General features: G+C 36.2%; 1 protein-coding gene across 1 annotated transcript in view; it reads right to left on the reverse strand.

The window, feature by feature from the left end:
- TEX11 (testis expressed 11) overlaps positions 1–20566 on the reverse strand; it is a 322651-nt gene that overhangs the window by 222876 nt on the left and 79209 nt on the right. The gene's annotated exons all lie outside the window — the stretch shown is intronic.

A 20566-nucleotide genomic window follows, 5' to 3' on the forward strand; every position in this document is an offset into this window, starting at 1 on the left:
ATAACTAGTACCCAGCTACATAAATTCTTAAATTTCCATTTGTTTACACTTTCATACTACATTTCCATTCCTTGGCTATTCACGATGAACTTAATCTAGGTAGCCATTGTCAAATTCTTTGCAAGCAGGTGAATCATTGTTTTTCAAAGACTTACAAGGGCACACTATACAAGAAATTGATTAAAGCCTAACTTCTCTGAAACAAGATGGGGTGTTAAAGAATTGTGGAGTTCTTGTGGCAGAATCTAAGAGCACCACAGAACATAATTTCTTAACTTCTAATCTAGATGAACTAGTCAGGGTTCTTTACAGTTACAAAGTGCTCTTTGTAGTAAATAATCTATATTAAAATTGCTATTATACAATTCATCATATTTCCACAAGATGGTGCTAATACATTCTGTTTTCCATTAACATAGGTCTTTCATATGATGATTCTACAGTTAATAATTTTATCATAGTCTCTGGTTACATAATACTCATAATTTTTTCAAGGTACTACTACATTACTTATATTATCTTCATTACAAGTCCGTGTCCCAGGTAATACTGCACCCATTTTTCACGTAAGGACATTGCAGCACATAGCAATTAGGAGAAAGACCCAAAATCACACAGTTGATTAGTAATAGATTTTCTATTGCTAGCTCTGTGATCTTCCCCTAAAATCTCATTTCCTGACATTAGATATTGTCAAATTCTCAAGGTCTCAGGCTGAGAATACAACATAAAATAAAGCACAAACATAAGTAGCATTAAAATTAGTACAAACTTCTTTTGTACTATATTAAACTGTTAATATTTGTGCACATAAATACATTCACATTTTTCTTTGCAATTTTATTTGCTTCCTATAGAAGCAAAGATATATATATATATTCCTTTATAACTATAGTAATATTGACAAGTAAAATTATTTCATTATTTAAGTTCTGTCCTGTTGTACACATAATACCTATTTTTAAACCCAGCATGGAACCACAGAATCTTTACCACTCAGATATCTCAGGAAATTCCAAGGATTGTAAGAGCTCTATGCCAGAGTTGGAACAAATATCAAACATATTTCTTATTATAATTGACAGTATCTTATTAAGTCAAAATTCAGACACCATCAGTCTTGGGCATATCCCTGAGAAAGCACTGGAGGCTACTCTGAGCAGGTCTAGAATGCATCAAAACTTCTAAATATAGGCCCACCCTGGTGGCAGAGCAGGTTAAGGTACAGCCCTGCAAGCTAGCCGCAGCGGCTTCATGCGAGTTCAATCCCCAGCCCTGAAGGCAATCCACATGGGCCTCTCCTGTCTTCCTGCTGCTCCCCTCAGCAGTGTACTTTGTAAATCTGCCTGTTCTGCTCCCTGCTCTGTCTCTGTGGAATCTCTCAATGCCCCTGCACCTCTGGCCTGTATGCCAGTTCTGTATGCACAAATACATATCTTTTTTTAAAAATTAAAAACTTCTAAATATAAATCTTTCTCTTAAGCACATGCCTACATATAGCTTACTTAATTCTACATACCTGTTCTTTTCATTGGGAATCACTTCTGACAATACTTTTGGCCTAGTAATCTGGTTTTTTGGTCCATTCTTGTGAGTGCTCTCCAGACTAGAAACATTGTCCTATCTATGCTGACTTATGATGAATTTCCCTAAATGCTGGCCCTATGTTTCTAATTTCTCATGGCAAAATTCATATTTGACAAATTTGAGGTTTACAAGAAAAAGTGAATTAGGAGAAAGTTTGTGAGTAAACCTTTAAAATTCATAAAATTTAAACTGCATTTTATGGAATTGACGAAATCATAGGCTTGCCCTTTGACAGGAGCAGAGGAGTTCAATATAACAAAAATTACAAAAAGAGAGGAACAGGACAAAAAAAACAGTATTTTATTAAATAAAAAGCCTCAAGCATATTTCAAAAGCACATATTTATTTCAAAGTTCCTAAAGCCTTAAATTCTATCAAGTTCTAACTGAACTTGTCACTGAATGCAGCGAGGTGAGTATTTTGATACCTAAATGAAAGGATTCCCAATTTCATTCATAATTACAGCAGCTTTCTCATTCTGTGGAATTTCTTATAAGGGCACAAGATCAAAAGGGTGTGTCAAAAAATAAAGAGAGCACCAGGTATGCATGAACTTTTCTTAGGAATAAACAAGTCAGGGGAAAACCAAAACTGAGAAATGTCCTGAACTGAAATCTGTTAAAAGAACAAAAAGAAAGAAAAGAATTTGATAAACAATACCTACTACCACCCTATATGTTCGAGGTTTCTATCTCAACAAAATTATAATATAGTAAAGACACTGGTATCATCATTTGGGATTTTTCCTTTTAGACTGAATGGGTACTTTCAAATTATATAACCTCTAACCTAAGATATTCATTGTTCTAAAAAGTTAACCTGTAGAAAATAAATTCACAAGCCTCCTGACTCTTTGTGAGACCTCACCAGTGCCCACAGTAACACCCTAGACATAGGGAAGGGTAACAGAGCAGCCAGAGGCCTCTCTGGCTTTTGGTGAGACTACATTAGCACCTTTCTAGCTGGCAGAGGCCTTCTGATTCTGTGAGACTCCTCTAGTGCATACTCATACGACTGCAACATTATGTGAAAACCTGCCAACACCTGCCTAGATCAGCAGAGGCCTCCTATAGGACTCCACCAACACCAGTCTGAACCTACAGAGGTCTTGCAATCTCCTGTGAGATTGCCTCCAGAACCAACACTGACTGGTGAAATCCCACACCCACATCAGGGAGTAAGCTCAAGTGGCCAGTGGTCCCATGACTTCTAGTGAAAGCCCACAAGCTACATGCTCAGACCTGCACAGGAAGTGGAGTGGAGACCTACAGGAGGTCTCACCCATTGTTCCATGCAACTCCAACCAGGATGGCCACCATGTTGGATTACTAGATCTGCTCTGAGGAAGGCCACAGCTACTGTACCTAATGATAAGAATAGTGGGAGAGGAAGACCCATATCCAATAAAAGCCCCATATAAAGCAGACGGACCCTGAAAAGCAAACGATGGGGAGGAAAAATACAAATGGCCAAGCAATTCCTAGGAACAATACCCCACTGAAAGAAGATCAGTATCCAGAATCCAAAAACACAGATATGGAAGAGTTTTTCTTCCTATCAGATATTCAAAAATGCCACAATCAAGAAAATCAAGAATTAAAGAATTAGAATATAAAGATTCAAAAAAAAAATCAGGTGAGAGTTATACAAGAAAATCTCAGAAAAGGAAAAGGAACCTATGAGAAATGCAAATTAAAAAACGAAGACTGAAACTGAATATCTAAATAAGAAAATAAGAGAACTTCAGTTACATAAAGGTCAATGGAGGAGGTAAAAGTTCTTGAAAAAGTCATGAAATTAGAAGAGACCAAATGGAGCAATGAATCAGTAATTTTTTTTTCCAATCTCCTCAAAGGTGTTACTTGTTTTTAATTTTTTTAACTTTTTATTATATAAATATATACTTACATTATTCTTCATTCCATACATTTTTTTCATCTTAGTTGTAATCTCTGTGGACTTCCCACCACCGTTTCACCCATGTGCCATCATCATAGTCCAATATGTTCTTCCCATCCATTTTCTTAAAATGCAGATTTTTTTAAAAGATAGGAAAAAAAAAGAGATACAAAGAAAAAAGAATGAAGAAACACTTTGAGAATTATCTAACACCATGAGAAAAAGAAATAGGAGCCACAGGAATCCCAGGAGATAAGAGAAATGAGCTGAAAATCTATTTAAGGAAATTATTAAAGAACACTTCTCAAACCTGAAGGAAATGAACATAAAAATCCAGATACAGGCCCTCCCTGGTGGCGCAGCGGGTTAAAGCACAGCACTGAGAATCTAAAGCCACTTCCGCATGAGTTCGATTCCCGCCTGCCCCGGAGGAGACCACATGGCGTGGCAGACCTCTCCTGACCCGCCCGCTGCTCCCCTCAGCAGTGTACTTCGTTGATCTGCCTGTTCTGTTCCCCACTCTGTCTCTGGTGAAGCCTTTCACCGCCCCTGAGCCTCTGGCCTGTACCCCAGTTCTGTATGCACAAATAAATAAATCTTTAAAAAAAAATACAGATACAAATAAAAAAGCAAATCTACAGAAGACACATAATAATAAATCACCCAAGAGTCCAAGACAAAGAAAAGATAATGAAGTTGATGAGGAAAAAACAAATAACCTAAAAAGGAACACTAGTTAGGCTAACAATGGGCTTCTCTGAAGAAACATTACAGATAAGAAAAGAATAGAGTGGTATATTCCAAATATTTCAAGAAAAAAAGAATTACTTTATCCTGCAAAGTTCTCCTTTCATATGAGGGAGAAATAAGGACTTTCTCAGACAAAAAGAATCTTTGGAAATTTGCAACCACTAAAGTTCCTTTCCAAAAATATTAAAAGGAGCTTCAAATTTTGAACCAGAGAGAGAAATAAACACAAAGAGCTGAATAAGGAACTGAATAGAATCACAAAAATGTGAACAAATGGCAATAACAGATTTCCACATATCGGCAATCACTCTAAATATCAAGAGGCTAAACTCACCAATAAAAAGACACAGAGAAGCACATTGGATTAAAAAACAGAATTCAACATTCTCGTGTCTCTCAGAAACTCACCAAAGTTTAAAAACATAAGTAGACTAAAAGTAAAACATTGGAAAATAATTCTACAGGCAAATGGCACCCAAAGAAAGTCAGGGACAACCATATTTATATTAGACAAAATAGACTTACAAGTAAAAAAACATGACGAGACAGGGATGGACACTATAATGACAAAAGGGACAATACATCAGAAAAACATAACACTCATCAATATATACTCACCAATGGAACAGCAAACTATATTAGACAATTACTTTCAAATCTGAAAACAGACACTAGAGAAAATACATACACATAGGAGACTTCAACACCCCATTCTCACCAATGGACAGCTCAATGAGACAGACAATAAACAATGGCACAACTGCCCTAACAAAAACCTGGACCACATGGGCCTAACACATTTATAGGGCACTTCTCCCAAAACCCTGAATACATAGTACACATGTATCATTAACAAGTACATGAAGACTGAAATCATATTAAGTATATTCTCTCACCATAAAGGTGTAAACCTAGGACGTCTCCAACATGGCCACAAAGAGTCACTGGGATTAAGTTCTCTCTGGATATAGTAAGTAAGGGAGAAATTACAGCAAACTCCAACCAACACGCATACATTTTGAATAGTATTGGTGACCCTGAGGAAGCAGAAGGAAGTTGAGAGCAATGGAGGAAGAAAGGAGTGGGAGATATCGATATCTCCTTTCTTCTTGCTCCCTCTCCCACCTACAAACCCAGAACACTTCAACCAAGGAAAGAAAAGGAGGAGAAAAAACCTGAAGGTAACTGGGAAAAGCTGAAACATCTGAAAACCTCAGGGGATAAAACAAAGATCAGCAGGTTGATTCACGTGGAGGGGAGCAGGACTGACAGATCCATGGGGGTGAGACCTGTGGGAAGGATAAGACTCAGCCTTCCTGCCACCACTGGGGACAGGACAGGGGCCTGGCCACAGCCTGTGGGAACAACTGGTCCTCTGACACAGCCAGAGGCAAGGCGGCAGCACTCCCATCTTGAACGGCTATTCTCTGACAGTGGAAGCCAGGCAAGGAATAGCATCCAACATACAACACCCTGCATTAGCTTTGGCCACTGTGCCACAGCTGCTGAAACAGGTGCGTCTCTGCTATAAATGGGGCACCTTGGGCTTTCATTCCACAGGACTGTGAGGGCCAGGTGGGGCATGGCAGTCTGCCCTCAGCTCCTAGCCATTAGCAGAAAGAGTGGAAGGGCATGGTCACAGCTACTGAAACAGGTAGGTCTCTGCCATGAACAGGGCGCCTTTGGATTTCACTCTCCACGACTTGGGGGCTGGGCAGGGCATGGCATCCAATGCACAGCTCCCAGCCATTAGAAGGTAGAGCAGCAGGGTGTGGCCACAGCCTTCTAGAACAGGCAAGTCTCCCCTGCAGTAATGGGCAGTGCACAGGAACCAGTCATAATTAGAAGTTGGGCAGCGACAGAACCATCACTACTAGCACCTAGTACCTCACTGGAATTGGAAACCAGGCCAGAGGTGGGTCATGCCAACAGGAGCACAAAGCCCCCCTTAACAAAATCAGGAAACAAAGAGACCACCGCCACAAGAACATGCATCCCCCAATCACAATCACAAGCTAGGAATCTCACCATGCCTCCTTATAGCAATGGAAACACAGAGGGAGGTAGTTGCCAGGTAAGGCACTCAAACTCACCACCATACTCACCACATTATCACCTCTGTGGAGGATTGGTGCATTAGACTTGAACCTACCTGACTAAAAGTCCTTGGCCACCCCAGAAGGAGCAATCGGAAGAAATGTCAGCCAATACTAGGAACACAGTATCTCAATGCATAGAAATAACTAGTAAACAAATGACATGGAGAAGAAAAAATGCAAATACTGAAGCAAGCCCACAGGGGAAAAGTCACCACAAAAAAAGGTCAGTTACCAAAAATCAACAATGACATAGAACTGCTCAGCCTGTTGTCTAGAGAATTCAGAATCATGATTAACAAGCACAAATAAGATGAACAGGAAAAAATGATGAGATAAATAATCAATTAACTGAAGAATGAAATGAGAACTTTAAGAAAGGAAATAAAAGAAAAACAAGAGATTAAGACTACTAGAGGAGATAAAGAATTCTGTATAAAGCAATGAAAACAGATCCATCCCTGGTGGTGCAGTGGCTTGGAGCACTGCATTGTGAAGCTAAGTCAAGCCATGGCTGCTTCAGTATGAGTTCGATTCCCACCCTGGAAGTGATTCACATGACCAGCAGACCTTTCCTGTCTTGCCTGCTGCTCCCCTCAGCAGTGTACTCTGTTGATCTGCCTGTTCTGCTCCCCACTGTTTCTGATGAATACTCTCACCACCCCTGCACCTCTGATCTGTACCCATTTCTGTATGCATAAATTTTAAAAAAGCAATGAAAACAGAATAGATGAAATGTAAGAACAAATCACTACCCTTGAAGATACAGAAATAAAAAGAATCAAAACAAAAGGAAAGTGAAGTGAAAATGAAAAGGAATAAAGAAACACTCTGAGAGCTATCTGACACCATAAGGAAAGGAAATATCAAAGTTATAGGTCTCCCAGAAGGTGAGGAGAAAGCCAAGGAATTGAGAAAATATTCACAGAGATAACTGAAGAGAACTTCCTAAGTATGAAGGATGAGATAAAAATAGACATACAAAAAGCTAGAATACCAAACTTCCACTATGAAAGGAGAAATAAAGAGAGTTACATAATAACAAAGCTCCCAAGAATCCAAGACAAGGAAAAAATAATAAGATTGACAAGAGAAAAGAAACAAATAACCTATAAAGGAAAACCAATCAGGCTGACATCCCCAAAGAAATGTTATGGGCAAGAAGAGAGTGGAGGGACATAATCAACAAATTCCAAGACATCAAATGTCAACCAATAATACTTTATCATCTGAAGTTCTCCTTCCTCTATGATGAAAGAATAAGGACATTCTCAGACGAACAGAAACTCAACAATTTTTTCATGACTAAACCCTCACTCCAAAAAATAATATCAGACGTCCTTAAGCCAAAGCCAAAAGAGGTATGACTAAGAACAGATCAAAGCAAGGCATGAAAGCACAAAAAAAAAAAAAGGCACACAATGGGTGCTAGTGTATCAATATTAACTCTAAGTGTAAATGGCTTTAAATCATCAATAAAAAGATACAGAGTAGCAGGCTGGATTAAAATACAGAACCTAACCTTCTGCTGTCTCCAGAAAATGTATCTAACTACGAAAGATAAAAACAGATTGAAAGTAAAAGGATGGAAAACAATCCAACAAGCAAATGGACCAAAAAAAGAAGGCAGGAACAGCTATACTTATATTAGATAAAATAGACTTCATCTATGAAAAAATACATTAGAGAAAATACATATGTAGTAGGAGATTTCACTATACCACTCTCAAGCATGGACAGATAAACAAGACAAAAATAAGCAAGGACAATAAAGCTCTAAACAAGGACCTAGACCTCATGGGTCTAACAGACATCTATAGAACACTGCACACAAAAAAATCTGAGTATATATTTTTCTCAAATCCACATGGATCATTTTCAAGGATTGATCACATACTAGGACACAAAACAAATATCAATAGATACACTAAGATTGAAATCATACCAACTTTCTTCTCTGACTATGAATAAGTCAAACTATAACCTTGTGAAGAAGGCAAGAAACCCACCTACCTCGTGGAAATGAAACCCACACTACTGGAGGACCATTGGATCAATGAGAAGATCAACAAAGAAATCAAAAAAATATCTTGAGAGGCTCTCCCTGGTGGCACAACAGGTTAAAGCACCACATTATGAAGCTCTCCAAAGCCACTGCAGTATGAGTTCAATCCCCAGCTATGGAGCTGACCCACATGGTGTGGCAGACCTCTTCTGACCTGCCCACTGCTACCCTCAGCAGTGAACTTCATCAGTATGACTGTTCTGTTTCCCAGTCTGTCTCTGGTGAATCCTCTCACCCACCACACCTCTGGCCCGTATCCAAGTTCTGTAAGCATAAATAAATAAATCTTAAAAAAAAATACCTTGAGAAGAGTGACTATGAGGACACAACTCTCCAAAAGCAGTTATCAGAGGAAAATATATAGCAACACAAACTCACATAAGAAAAAAGAAACAACTCAAAGAAACAACCTAATCTCCCACCTTAAAGAACTGGAAAAAGGAAAACAAAATAATCCCAAACCAGTAGAAGACAGGAAATAATAAAAGTCAATGCAGAAATAAATGAAATGGATGTAAGGGAAAAAATTCAAAAAATCAATTAAAAAAAAAAACAGGAGAAAGCACAAATAACAGGGTCATAAATGAAAGAGAAGTCACAACAGATACAGCAGAAATCAAAGGAATAATCAGAGAATACTATGAACAGCTATATGCAGACAAGTTCAACAGTCTAGAAGAGATGGACAAATTCCTACAACTTAACAATCATCCAAAACTAGATAAAGAAGAAATAGAAAAACTGAACAGGCCAATAACAAACAGTGAAATTGAAGCAGTAATTAAAATCCTTCCCAAGAATAAAAGCCCAGGACCAGATGGATTTACAAATGAATTTTACCCAATGTTCAAAAACAAACTAGTGCTCATTCTGCACAAACTCATTCAAAAATTTAAGGAAGGAAAATTGCCAAATATATTCTAAGAAGCCAGCATCTCATTAATGTCAAAACCTAACAAAGGCAACACCAAAAAGGAAAACTTCAGACCAATCTCCCTAATAAACACTGATGCAAAAATCCTCAATAAAAACTTAGCCAACAGAATCCAGCAATGCATTAAAAGAATAATACACCACAACCAAGTGGGTTTTATTTCAAGGGCACAAGGATGGTTCAATAGTGGAAAATCAATTAACGTAATCCATCATATCAATCGAGAGAAAAATAAGAACCATATAATCATATCAATAGATGCAAAGAAGGCATTTGACAAAGTTCCTCATCCATTTATGATGAAGGCCCTTGAAATTCTCAGAATAGAAGGAACATACCTCGACATGATAACAGCCATATATGACAAACCCACAGCCGATATTATCCTCAATGGAGAAAAGCTAAAAGCTTTTCCTTTAAAATCAGGAACAGACAAGGATGTCCACTATCATCACTGCTCCTCAACTTAATACTGGAAGTCTTAACCAGAGCAATAAGACAGTAAAAAGGCATACAAGGATTCCAAATAGGGAAAGAAGAAGTCAAACTATCTTTATTTGCAGAAAATATGATAATTTACATGGAAAACCCTAAAAACACCATAGAAAAAACTAATCAAAACAATGAGTTTAGTAAAGTATCAGGATAAAAAATAAACACACAAAAGGCAGTAGTAGCCTTTTTATACACAATCAATCAGAAGCTGTGAAAAAAAAAAAAAACCCTCCTTACAATTGAAAGAAAAAAATCAAATACTTGGGAATAAATGTAACAAAGGAGGTATACAAAGAAAATTATAAAACACTCTTAAAAGAAATACAAGACACACAAAAATAGACAGACATCCCCTGCTCATGGATTAGAAGAATGAACATCACTAAAGTGGACATACTTCCAAAAGCAATTTACAGATTTAACACTACTCCAATAACAATCTCAATGACATTCTTCAAAGAAATAAAACAAATATTGAGATTCATATGGAATGACAAAAAATTTTGAATAGCCAAAGATCTCCTGACTAAAAAAGAGAACAGAGGCATCTCACTCCCAGACTTCAAACTATACTACAAAGCCATAATACTCAAAATTGCATGGTATAGGAATAAGCATAGACACAGAAAACAATGGATTCAAAGAGAATACACAGATACAAACTCACGGTTTTTTTTTTAAATTAATATAATAGTTTATTTTTATATCATTTTGTGCACTTTACCATTTAAGTTGTAATCCGCTTGGGCTTCCCATCACCAAATCATCCAAGTGCCATCACTACAGTCCAATGTATTTCCCTCCCACCACCATTTTTGATCCCACTCCCCAACCCACCCCCATAAAGTGTCTCTGGTATATAGCTGTTCATTATCATTATTATTATTATTTTCTTGCCTGGCCTATTACATTCCTGCTATGAGTGAAACCATCTGGAATTTTTCCTTTTCTTTCTGGCTTATTTCACTAAGCATGATCTTTTCCAGCTCTATCTATGTTGTTGCAAAAGGCATGTGTTTGGTTTTTTTTTTTTTTTTTTTTTTTTTTTTTTTTTTTTTTGCTGATTAGTATTCCATTGTGTATATGTCCTACATCTTTTTAATCCAGTCATCCATTTTGGGGCATTTGGGCTGTTTTAATGTCATTCCAATTGTGAATAAAGCAGCAATAAACATGGGGGTGCAGGTATTTTTTTGAATCAGTGTTTTTTTTGTGTCTTTTGGGTAGACACCTAGGAGTGGGATTGCTGGGTCATAATGGAAGCACCATTTTTAACAGTTTGTGAAACCTCCAAAAAGTTTTCCATAGTGGTTGTACTAGTTTGTATTCCCACCAGCAGTGTAAGAGAGTTCCTTTTTCTCTCCACATCCTCGCCATCATTTGTTGTTGCTACTTGTTTTAAGATGTGCTATTCTCACTGGGATGAGGTGGCAATTCATGGTTGTTTTAATCTGCATCTCCCTTACTGCAAGTAATGTTGAATATTTTTTCATATGCTTGTTGGCCATATGCATTTCCTCTTTGGAGAAGTGTCTTTTTAGCTGTTCTGCCCATTCTTGGATGGGTTTGTTTATTTTTGTTGAGTTTCATCAGTTTTTGTATATCTTTGTGATCAATCCTTTATCGCTAGATTTGTGTGTGAAAATTTTTTCCCAATCAGTGAGATGTCTGTTTTTTGTAATGTCTCTTTTGCTGTACAGAGGCTCTTTAACTTGATGTAGTCCCATCATTTATCCTTCCCTTCACTATCATTGCATTGGGTAATGTATCTTCAAAGATGACACTGAAGTGTGTTTGGCCCATTATTGCTTCCAGGTATTTTATGGTTTCTATTCTTATGTCCAGGTCTTTAATCCACTTCGAGTTGATTTTTGTGTATGGTGTGAGGTAGTGATCTGGTTTTTTTTTTTTGTTTTTTTTTTGTTTTTTTCATGTAGCTTCCCAGTTTTCCCAGCACCATTTGCTGAACAAATTTTTTTTTTGTTCCATTTATATCTTCTTTGCTCCTTTATCAAAGATTAGCTGCCCACAAACCTGTGGGTTTATAACTGGGTTTTCTATCTGAATCCACTGGTCTGTGTCTGTTCTTGTTCCAGTACCATGCAGTTTTGATTATTATGGCTTTTTAGTATAGCTTGAAGTTTGGGATTTTAATGCCTCCATTTTCTTTCTTCTTAGTAATGAGAATTTTGGCTATCAGAGCTATTTTGTTGTTCCATATGAATCTCATCAATTTTTTTTTTTTTATATCTTTGAAGAATGTCACTGAGACTTTTATTGGGATGGCGTTAAATCTGTATATAACTTTTGGTAGGATGGCCATTTTGATGATGTTAATTCTCCCGATCCATGAGCAGGGGATGTCTTTGCATTTCATGGTGTCTTCTTGTATTTCTTTTTTTTTTTTTTGTCTTCTTGTATTTCTTTTAACAGTGTTTTGTAATTTTCTTTGTATAGGTCTTATACCTCTTGTTAGGTTGACTCCCAGGTATTTGATTCTTTTTGTTTTAATTGAAAAGGGGGATTTTATTTTTATTTCTGCTTCCTCTGATTGGTTGTTTGTGTATAGGAAGGCCTCTGACTTTTGTGTGTTGATTTATATCCTGTTACCTTGTTAAACTGGTTGATGGTTTTGATTAGTTTCTCTATGGAGATTTTAGGGTTTGCCATGTAAATTAACATATTGTCTACAAATAAGGACAATTTTACTTCTTTACCTAATTGGAGCCCTTTTATATCTTTTTCCTGTCTTATTGCTCTGGCTAGAACTTGCAATGTTATATTGAAGAGCAGTGGTGATAGTGGACACCCTTGTTTTGTTCTGGATCTCAAAGGAAAGGCTTTCAGCTTTTCTCCACTGAGGATAATATTGGCTGTGGGTTTGTCATTGTGGCTTTTATCATGTTGAGGTATGTTCCTTCTATTCAGAGGATTTCGAGGGCCTTAAACATAAAAGGGTGTTGAACTTTGTCAAATGCATTCTCCACATCTATTGATATGATTATGTGTAAACCCGTAGTTTTATGGCTAATCTTTTACAAAGCAGCAATGAATATGCTGAAAAAAGAAAGTTTGTTTAAGGTACTGGGAAAACTGGGCAGCTACATGCAAAAAAAAAAAAAATGAAGCTAGGGCCCTCCCTGGTGACACAGTGGGTAAATGCAGCACTAAGAAGCTAAAGCCACATTAGCATGAGTTTGATCCCCAACCCTGGGTGTGACCCACATGGGGTGGTGACCTCTCCTGACCCGCCTGTTATTCCCCTTAGCAGTGTACTTTGTCAGTCAGCCTGTTCTGCTCTCCACTATCTCTGGTGAATCCTCTCACCACCCCTGCACCTCTAGCCTTACCCCAGTTTTGTATGCATAAATAAATAAATCTTTTTTAAAAAATGAAGCTAGACTATTACCTCACATCATGCATAAAAACCAACTTGAAATGGACTAAAAAACTAGACATAAGATTTGAAATCATAAACTATCTAAAAAAACGTTGGTGAAAACACTACATGACATACACCTCAGTAATATCTTTAAAGATACATCATCCTAAGCAAACATAGTGAAGGAAAGGATAAACAGCGGGGCTACATCAAGTTATAGATCTTCTGTACAGCAAAAGAGACACTACACACAAAAAAGAGAGCCCACTGATGGAGAGAAAAATTTTGTACACAATACTAATGACAAAGGACTGATCATAAAAATACACAAAGAGCTGATGAAACTCCACAAAAAATAAAGTGAACAACCCTACCAAAAAATGGACAGAAGAGCTAAAAAGACACTTCTCCAAAGAAGAAATGCAGATGATCAACAAGCATATGAATAAATGTTTAACATCACTTGTAATGAGAGAAATGCAATTTAAAACCACAATGTAATACCATCTCACATCAGTGAGAATGACACATTTTAAAACAACTAGCAACAACAAATGTTGGTGAGGATGTAGAGAGAAAGTAACCCTCCTTCCCTGCTCGTGGGAATGCAAACTGGTCCAACCACTATGGAAAGCTGTGTGGAGGTTTCTCAAATTGTTAAAAATGGACCTTCTATATGATCCAGAAAATCTACTCCTAGGGATCCACCCAAAGGGACAAAATCATTGATGCAAAAGGACACCTGCACCTCTATGTTTATTGCTGCTCTATTTATAACAAGGAATATGTGGAATCAACAAAACTGCCCAAAGATAAATGACTGGATCAAGAAGATGTGGTATATATACATAATGGAATATTACTCAACAATCAAAAAAGATAAACTCATGCCATGTGCAGTAACATGGATGAAGTGGAAGGGATCATGCTTAATGAAATATGCCAGAAAGGAAAAGTAAAATACCAGATAGTTTCACTCATTCCAGTAGTGTAAGGGGTCAAGGGAAAAAAGAGGCAATTGTAATAACGTAAAAATGAAAAACAACAAACTATAAAGCAGATAGATTTATGAGGGTGTAGAGGGGAATACGATCAAAACTGGGGTGGGAAGAGCACACGGACTTGGTGATGACACATGGGTGAATCGGTGGTGGGAAGTCCACAGGGATTGCAACCAAGATGAAAAATGCACAAAATGAAGAATGATGTAAAATAAATAAAGATACTTAATAAAGAAAAATGGTGTAAAACTAGAAATCAACTACAAAAAGGAGCCAATACATAAAGACTGAACACCGTTGAACACCAATTGGATTGGTAAGGAAATCAAAGTAATAAAAAACACCTTGAGACAAATGACAATGCAAGCATACCCTTCCAGAACACATGGGACACAGCAAAAGCAGTACTAAGAGGGAAGTATATGGCATTACAGGCCCACATCAAGAAACAAGAAAGAACCCAAAGAGACACCACACTGATTGGGAAGAAATTTTTCCACATAATACTAATGATAAAGTACTAATCACAAATATCTAAAAGAGTTGATGTAACTCAACAAAAAACAAAGTAAAACTAAAATGGGCAGAACTAAAAAGACATTTTTTCAAAGAACAAATGCAAATGGTCAACAGGCATATGAAGAAATGTTCAATATCACTTGTAATCAAATCAAAAGCACAATGAGAAACCACCTTACACCAGTGAAACTGGCACATATTAGAAAAACCAGCAACATCAAATATTAGTGAGGATGTGGAGAAAAAGGAACTCTCCAACTTTGCTGGTGGGAGTGTAAACTGGTCCAACCACTACAGAAAGCTGTGTGGAGGTTCCTCAAACTACAAAAATGGAGCTTCCATATGACCCAGCAATTCCACTCCTAAGAATCTACCCAAAGGACACCCAAACATTATTTCAAAAGGACATTTTCACCCCTATGTTTATTGCAGCACAATTTACACTAGGAAAAGTATGGTGGCAACCCAAATGCTCCAAAACAGATGAATATATCAAGATGATATGGTATTTTTATACAATGGAACATTACTCAGTAATCAAAAGGATAGACTCATGGCCTTCAGAGCAACATGGATGGAGGAGGAAGGGATTTGCTCAGTGAAATAAGCCAGAAAGAAAAAGAAAAATACCAGATTGTTTTACTTATGAGAGGAATGTAGAGGAATCAGATATGGAATTGAGGAAAAAGTAACTATAATAAAGTAAAAATCAAAGTCATCAGGCAACTATAGATCAGAGACATACTACAGAGGAAGAGGAGGGTGTAGGATCAGGACAGGAGTGGGAAGAGCACAAAAGACTACCATGATGGTGCATGGGTGAGTTGGTGGTGGGAATTTCACAGGGAAATCATACATTGTACAAAAATGAAGGATGATTAAATAAATATATATTTTTAAAGAAACAACATAATTTCTTATCTTGAGGAATTAAAAAATAAGAGGAACAAAAATAACCAAGTAATAAGAAGGAAAATTAAAATTATAACTGAAATAAGTAAAAATGAATTTAAAAATACAGCCCAAAAGATGAATGACCAAAAACTGGATCTTAGAAAAATACACAAAATAGACAAATCCCTAACTAGGCTCACAAAGAAAAGAAGAAAAAAAAACACAAATAAATAGGATCATTAATGAAAAAGGAGAAATTACAGCCAACAGGAAAAATTCAGATAATAGGAGGCTACTATGAACATTTATATGCAAACAAGTTCAACAATCTAGATAATATGGATAAATCCTCAGAATTATACAATCATCCAAGACTGAATCAGAAAAAAGAATACAAAACTTGAACAAACCAATTAAAAGAAAGGGAATTGAAACAGCAATCAAAACTGTTCCAAAAACAAAAGCCAAGGACCAGATGACTTTATAAACAAGTTCTACCAAAATTTTAAGATTAACTAATAAACATTCTGCTCAAGCTCTTTCAAAGGAACTGAGAAAGAATACTTCCAAATACATTTTGTGAAGCCAACATAACACTATTACCAAAATCAAACGAAGATAACAAAAAAATATATAAAGCTACAGGCCAATCTCCCTAATGAATACTGATGCAAAAATCTTACCAAACTGAATCCAACAATGCATCAAAAGGATTATATACCATGACCAAGTGGGATTTATTTCAGAGACTAGAGGGTGGCCAACATCCCAAAGGCAATGTAATTCACCACATCAACCAAAAGAGCTCTTAGCATTTATTGATATGATTATGATTATTATCTTTTTGTTGGTAAAATTCAACATGCCTTTATGATGAAAGCCCTTGAAAAACTTAGGATAAAAAGAATATTCATCAACATAGTAAAAGCATATATGACAAATACACAGCTACCATCATTCTCAATGAAGAAAAACAGTCTTTCCACTAACATCTGGCACTCTCACCATTACTATTCAACATAATACTGGAAGTCCTAGTTCGAGAAATCAGATAAGAGAAAGACCTATAAAGGGAATCCTAATTGGGAAAAAAGAAAAGAAAGCTATTAATAATTGCAGATGATATAATATATATACAAAACCCTAAAAAATCCAAGAAAAAAATAATGAAAACAATAAACCAGTTCAATCAGCCTGGGGGAAGAAATTAAGAAAACTATCCCTTTACAATTGAACCAAAAAAAAACCTTAAATCTGAGAATAAACCTAACAAAAGAAATGAAAGAACTACACAAGGAAATTATAAAACATTGTTAAAAGAAATAGAAGGCAACACAAAGAAATGGGAAAATATTCCCTGCTTGTAGATTGGATGAATCATTATCAAAACAACCATCCTACCAAAAACAATTTACAAAGTCAGTGCAATTCCATAAAAATCTCAGTGACATTCTCCAAAGAAAATGGAATAAATATTGCTAAATTCATATAGACTCACAAGACTCTGAATAGGCAAAGATCTCCTGACTAAAAGGTGGAAGAATGAGGGTATTACACAGCCAAACTATATTTCAAAGCCATAGTAATTAAAGCAGCATTGTACTGGAACAAAAACAGGCATACAGGCCAATAGAATAGAATTGAAAACCCAGAAATAAAGCTACACATACATGGTCAACTAATCTAAAACAAATGAGCCAAGAATATACACTGGCACAAGGAAATTCTATCAACAAATGCTGCTGTGAAAACTGAACTGCCACATGCAAAGAATTATACTAGACTACTATTTCCCACCATGTATAAAAATCAACTCAAAACGAATAAAAGACTTGGATGTATTACCTGAAACCATCGAATATATAGATGAAAACAGAGGCAAAAAAACTCCATGACATAAGCTCCCAAAACACCTTTGAGAACTCATCTCCAGAAGCAAGAAAAACAAAGGAGAATATAAATACCTGGGATTATATCAACCTAAAAAGATTCTGTTCAGCAAGAGATAGTAACAAAAATGAAGAGACACCCTACTAAGTGGGAGAAAATATTTGCACACAATACATCTGATAAGGGGCTGATATCAAAGATCTACAGAAAGCTCACACAACTCAACAAAAACAGATTAAACCCCCAATAAAACAATGGGCAAAAGAGACGCTTATCATCAGGAAAATGCAAATCAAAATCACAATACCACCTCACACCTGTAAGAATGGCTCATATTTTTAAAAAATACTAGAGCCAGCAAGTGCTGGCTAGGATGGGGAGAGTAACATACATACATACATTCTTGCACTGCTGGTGGTAATGTTAACTAGTCCAACCATTATGGAATGCTGTGCAGAGTTTCCTCAAACACTAAAAATGGATCTGCCATATGATCCAGCAATTCCACTAGATTCCACTAGGAATCTACCCAAAGGACACAAAAAATACTAATTCAAAAGGAAACTTGCACTCCTATGATTATTGGAGAACTATTTACAATAGCCAAGATATGGAAATGACCTAAATGCCCCAAAACAGATGAATAGATCAAGAAGATTTGGTATATATACACAATGGAATACTACTCAGTGGTCACAAAAGATAAGCTCATCATTTGCAGCAACATGGATAGAGCTGGAAGGATTGATGCTAGGTTAAATAAGTCAGAAGGAAAAAGATAAATATCAGATGGATTCAATTACATGTGGAATATAGAAAAAAACAAAGGGTCAAAGACATAACTTGAAAGCTGACTATATGTATAATGCATCCATGGGGTTAGGAGAGAGGATGGGCAGAGGTGAAAACAGAATGGAAGGGAAAAGCACAGGGAATATGGTGATAGACTATGGGTCCTTTGGTAGTGGGATAATTATGGTAACCACACCTGAGGGGAGAAATCATATACTGTCCACTTTAAAAAAGTAATGAAATGAAACTCATGGCCTCCCTCTGCTATAAAATTTACCGTGAAGAATGTTTAATTAGCTGTTATTCATTCCTGCTTGTATAACCAATTGCTCCCAACAATTTCTTCATCACTTAAGAGTCCAGCAGCAGCTACATTTATTAAGCAGTTTCTATTTCACGGGAACTTACATCATCATATTTAAGCTCTACAAGAATACTGAAGAGAGGATATTACATTAGCAATCTCACTTTAATGTCACAAGTGACTCAAATTTTGACTGAGTAGATCCTACTAGAAAAATGATTCACTGTGCTATAAGTCCCATTGTTAATAACAGTAATAATAATTTTGCCTCTTAAAACACTTTAAAATATATATTCTCAAGATGTTGGAAAACACCAAGTTATTTTTTTAATTAAAATTTTCATTGAAATACCATTGGTTTACATCATTTCACCAAGTTATTTTTATATCCCTAAAAGATATGAGAAAAAAATAAGGCAATGAGATTAAAATAATATATAATAACTACTGCCAAAACTCAAGGTTGTCTTGTTTTCCCCAATTTCATTCCAGTAACAAGAGCACAAAACACTTAAATATATTGGTGTTCTATAAATTTGTTATTATATTTTTAATAAAAGTATTGCTATGGGTCAAATTGTATTCATAAAAAAGTTGTTAAATATAAAGTACTATCTGATGTAATTTGCTTATGATATGTATGTCAGTCATGTCCAGTTACAATCATTTTCTTTCTGTAACATTTCATTAAAAATGATGACAGAGGGCTCTCCCTGGTAGTGCAATGGGTTAAAGCACCACATTATGAAGCTCTCTGAAGCCACTGCAGCACGAGTTTGATCCCAGGCCAGGGAGCTGACCCACATGGCGTGGCAGACCTCTCTTGACCCGCCCGCTGCTCCCATCAGCAGTGTAGTTCAGTAGATCTGCCTGTTCTTCCCCCCACTCTGTCTCTGGTGAATCCTCTCACCCACACTACACCTCTGGCCTATACCCTAGTTCTGTAAGCATAAATAAATAAAATCTATTTTTAAAATGATGAAAGATAAGGAAATCAATAATCCAAGGCATATGTGAAAGTCACCGATAAGTCATGCTACTTGACACAGCTTATTATTATCATCAGTTCCTAACAAATTTTATACTTATGACTCTTCATTCTTGGCATAACCTTCAAGCTCAACTTCATAGTCTTAGAATTCTAAAAACCACCCATGAAACCAGCACTGAACTTCCATTCCTATCTACTAGGCAAACTAGTCTTTTGATAGATTGATGCCATAAATTTTGTGTGTACTCTACCCCCCAAATATTGTCAAATCCCAGAAAAGAACTCATTTATCACTTACACATCTTTAAAATTTGCTTATTTTAGTTTGAAGAAGGCTGATACAAAAACTATGCTAAACAAGTTAACTCCTTTGGTTTATTTTAAATAATTCAACATATTAAAATATGATTTGTAAAATATTTCAGGCATGTCAATTTATGTGAATCATTCTATACTGAAATATGCATATAACTTATGATGTATAAGCCTCTCTGTAAGGCATAATTCTTTACAGAACGTTTGATCAATCTTTAGGCTCCAAAAGGCCACTCACATGAACATTATTTACATAAGTATTTTATTAGTAATACATCTCTGACTATTATCCTCTTAATGACAATATTTTAATTGTATTATTAATGGTTAATGTAATTTTCACAATAGATTAATCATAGCAATATATCCAAATAAATAGAACTAACCTTGTACTCAGAAAAAGGAAACATTTAGTTAAAAATTTGATATATTCAACTCCATAATCCCCTGATATTCAAAGCAACTTGTGTGACATGTCCAGAAAAACACATTTTTCACACACATTCATTTAAATAACAATTATTGACATCTATTTGTATCAGAATCTGTACTTTGCTTAGGTATTCCGAAAAGAATTGTTGCATATAGTTGCTTCACCTTTGTACTACCCACTTTATATTACCAGATTCAATAAAACAACACATCTTAGTAT

Source organism: Condylura cristata, unplaced genomic scaffold (assembly GCF_000260355.1).
Source record: "Condylura cristata isolate star-nosed mole 26May11 unplaced genomic scaffold, ConCri1.0 scaffold00043, whole genome shotgun sequence".
NCBI classification, from domain to species: domain Eukaryota; kingdom Metazoa; phylum Chordata; class Mammalia; order Eulipotyphla; family Talpidae; genus Condylura; species Condylura cristata.